The 4430-nt window shown below is 41.8% G+C and overlaps 1 pseudogene; it reads right to left on the bottom strand.

The window, feature by feature from the left end:
- Window positions 1-434: 434 nt before the first annotated feature.
- On the bottom strand, window positions 435-3316 carry LOC120660168 (annotated as a pseudogene).
- Window positions 3317-4430: the final 1114 nt, after the last annotated feature.

Genomic DNA, 4430 nt, shown 5'->3' with positions numbered 1-4430 from the left:
CTTTATACATGTGTTTTAAAGGGGAGGTGAAAATTTTTGGGTGAAAATTTTTGGGAACTAAACGGGGCCTAAGGGAAGACATCCCGAGGCACATGGATATGGAGCGAACAAGTATTGTCGATGCAAGGAGAACGAGTCAAGCGGAGGTGTTGAGGCAAAAGCTCCAAGCTGATAACATAAGGAATCTAACCTAGTTATATATATTCCAGTTTTCATGTAATTTAATCCCACAATATGCTAACTTTGTTTGGTTGAGAAAACAATGTAAGAGCAACTCCAAGAAACTCTATATTCATCCTAATTGTTAGGAATAGAGATTTTGATGAAAAAATAGCCTCCAAGAACTTCTCTAAGTGGTTATCCAAATATAACCATCATCTATTCCGGATTTCTCAGTATCCAAAGATAGATAGCAAAAATGGCTCTCTAGAGTGTAACCAAAATATAGAAAAGCTGTTGGAGAGTGAAGATGTATAGAGAGCGGTTTTTTATGTACATGACTCTCCAAATGATGATTTAGAGAGTAAAATTTAGAAAAACTCTTGGAGATGCTCTAACGGTCATATAATAATCTTTTATGAATTTCTTGTAATAATCCATTGTTATTTTTTTATTTTGATACAAGTACCTGCAACACTGAGAATCCACACTACTTTGGGGTCAACACATACATCTTGCAACGCCTTCAGCTGTCCTTGCAGCGACGATGTAACTGCATCCTGCAAGCAAAAGCAAATCACACACAACAAGAGCATGTGAAAACTGTGCACTTTGCATTTCAGAGATAATTATGTATAGTAGAAAAGGCATGAGGAAATGCATGCTTACTGTCCACAGATCATGAGCATCAACGACAGTCGACGCACTAAGGCCAATGCTGCTCCATCTGGCTGTGATGGATGCTTCAACATGGCCTCTGTTCCATAGAACAACTGCAATTCTTCCTCCACTTAGTGGACCAGCCCAGACCTAATGACAGGATCATGGATAACGAACTGTAGTAGTTTAATTTTCTGCTCATGACATTCTACCAAGTATAAGTTCTGCTGTTCTTTTACTTGCTTCTTGGTTTCCATCTTTTTGCGCTTTGTGCCCTTGCACCCCAAGCGCATCTGCTCAGGAAGCATTTCAAGATTAGTACAGTATCATTACTAATTATTATTCGGAGAAAACAGAGGATTGTTCGTTATGTTATACTAGCCTTGGTTGACTGCAATGACATTTTGGTTGCTGATGATTTCCTTGGTTTCCTTGCTCATCGAGCGGATGTCGCAGCTCGCCAACAGAGGTGCCTGCATCATCAAGTAAGCACAGGGACAATGGTCTTGCTAGATTCAGATGAATATAGCGTACACATTTGTGGAATGCTTCATGTCTGACACAGCTTTGCAAATGAATGCATAGCATTACCTTTGCCAGAGCCCAGATGCTGAAATGGGAGCGGTATTCTTCTGTTGTCATTCCCCCATTCCCGACTTCCAGCATGTCTGGGTCTGAAAACTAGAAGCCCCATTTAGCAATCAAGAGAAACCCATACACGCTCAAAGTTTCTACAAGCCTGAATAACTAACCATTCCATCCACCAGGACGAGCATATGATGCCCACACGTCATTGCTGTCAGCGTTGCTCGTCATGCTGAAGCATTGCAGGGTAAAAAGATTATTCAGACACTGATAAGGCAAAACGACTTGGTCATGTTGAGGCTAATATGCTAAATCTGGCTTGATGTCTCACATACGTGGCTAAAAGTTCCCTGGAAAACTTCAAATAGAATACTGGTATGGTTTTCTTTTAAACAATAAAAACCTAGCATATTTGTAAGCACAGGAGCTCACCTTCCCCATTCGTCCTTGATGTCACCAGCAGTTCTCCAACTGTTTCCTACACCACCTGCCCATGTTGCTGGGTTATCTATACCCCTGCACAACGGTTTCTTTTAGAGAAAAAGTAGCACAACTCAACTTAAAGTTCAAACAAAAAATTCGGTCTTGATAAAAGAGAAAGAGCAACAGTTACCATTCGCAAATGGAGAAGAAAATATTCCTCCCAGAGTTCAGAAGCGCTCTGCTCATCTTGCTAAACCTGGATGTTGTTGTAAGCCAGGTTTCAGCTTTTAAAAAGGGCGTGAAAAGAAGGGGAGTGATTGTCGATGCGTACCTTGGCTGTGGGCTCGTTCCCTAGTCGTTGCAATTGTCATACTTCAAGTAGTCAAGTCCCTTTAAAATTTTCAAATAAAGGGAAATTCAGTTGATGCATGAAACTAAGAAAGGCATTATTTACACAGGTTTAAAAGTTATGATCTAAATGACACAAAAGTTACCCAAGATGCGAAGGTTTTTGCGTCCTGTTCTTCGTGTCCAAGTGAACCCGGCATCTGTTGGCTGCATGTTCTCGGGCTGAAAGGACAAAGGTTCGTGTGATTATAAACCACGTTAAAACACAGAATCGATTGAACTGAAATGCACGAATTTTGTCGATGAGTTTGTGTTTCTGCCAGCCACATTTTCCAGAATGCTTTTCCCCTGGCTTTGCGCCTTTTAGTTTGCCAACTGTGCATACCCAGCATCACTGTAGATTCCGAGCTTGAGCCCTTTTCCATGCACATAGTCTGAGAGGGCCTTCATTCCTGATGGGAATGTTGATGGATTCGGTACTAGATTACCCTGTAAAAGAAAGGAACATATTAATTTTGCTCATAGAAGATCCTATCCATTTTTGCAATGTCAGATAACCTTGCTGAGCATAATATTGAACTTTCTTTCAAACAAATCTGTCTTGAGCATGTGCAATTCTACATGAATACACACCTGGGAGTCCCTGTCATGGGCTGCCCAACAATCATCTGTAGTATCACAAATGAATTAAAAGAAAGAGGGGGGAAACAAGAGAGCAAGGAATCTCGAGAGACACCTATGTTGATATACTCGTAACCAAGCTTTGCGAGGCCGGTATCCACCATTGCATCGGCTGCGCAAGCACATCATGACTTTTTTCAGTATTATGTGGCGCAACTGGACCTGATTTTGAGACTGCAAGAATGTTAGCCTTACCGACTTGTCGAATCGTCTGCTCGTTTATGTTGCAATTGAAATGATTCCAACTATTCCACCTAAAATTGTCGTACAGTCAGTCAAAAGATGCACATCCCAGCAATGCAAACGAAAATAAACTGAAGAATGAATGCTGGAGAACAAAGCCTTGCTAGATGATCCATTACCCCATCTGTGGTGTCCGGCCAAGGCCATTCTGCAGGGTTGGTCCCTCACCACCACTTCCGGCGACCACCCCAACCTGATACCCACCGCCGGCATCGACAGCAGCAGGCCGAACAAAGCACACGAGAGCGCCTTGGCTTCCATGGCAAAGAGGCATGCAGGCAGGCGCCTCAATGCTGCAAGAGTGACGATGTGATGGATCTTCATTCAATCCTAATTTCCAGGGCGATATATACAGCAGGCCAGCATCAAGACGAAGGCTTAGATTTCCATGGATAGTCTCCACAGACTGTTTATCGTATCAATTCGGATCCTGTTATTAATTAAAATCTTTGTGCAGCTATAAAATGGTTGGCAGTCCAACAGATGTCAACACAATTGATCTTTTCCACATTGACGACAGCTCCCGTTTTATAAGAATAATTGACCATACATGCTTTGTATTGTTCACGGCAAAACAAGCAAGTATCAAATGATCCTATTAGCCCATTCTTAGTAGGTGCTTCATAGAGATTTCATTCCAATTGAACACTCCCGGAAAACTCCTAATTAGTATCGGGTCTTAGCTCCCTCTATCACCGGATTCACAACCGAGACTTATCAGTACTGGTTGCATGACCCAGTATTATTACAGGGCACCAGACGTCCAAAAAAATCTCAAAAATATTTCAAACCTAGGAGGAATTCCGCACATATGCTTCCCGCGAAATAAATATTTCAAACCTAGGAGGAGGTCCGCACATATGCTTCACGCGAAATACACACCCGCGCATTTCGTGGGGTTTAAACCTGGGACCTTTTGTCTCGCACATATCTTCATTACTAGCTATCACACACACATAACACATCTAACTAGAGAACTCTTTGTCTTGTGTACCCGTAAAGATATTAGTCGAGAGCCAAGGTTTCACTTTATGAACGTGTCACGTTACCCCTATAATAATAAGGACGTACCCTTTTATGTTGAGGTGTCAGGTCGGCCAGTACGGATGAGGCCAGATGTTGGTGTCTCTTATGCTCAATATAAATTGGTATTCCACAAACGCACAAAATCACTGGTGTAGCACTTCACCACGGAGTATTCTAGGATATTGTTAAAATCCTCAGGAAAACACTATGGTTAAATTGTATCGTGAATCATAATGACAACCTTTACTGATCTATCAACCAATTAATTCAATAGGGGTAAGCTAGATAAATGGCTAGGCAATGAC

The sequence above is a fragment of the Panicum virgatum genome, chromosome 2N, assembly GCF_016808335.1.
Source record: "Panicum virgatum strain AP13 chromosome 2N, P.virgatum_v5, whole genome shotgun sequence".
NCBI classification, from domain to species: domain Eukaryota; kingdom Viridiplantae; phylum Streptophyta; class Magnoliopsida; order Poales; family Poaceae; genus Panicum; species Panicum virgatum.
Note: the sequence above shows the minus strand (reverse complement) of the source record. Positions and strands in the feature narration are given on the sequence as shown.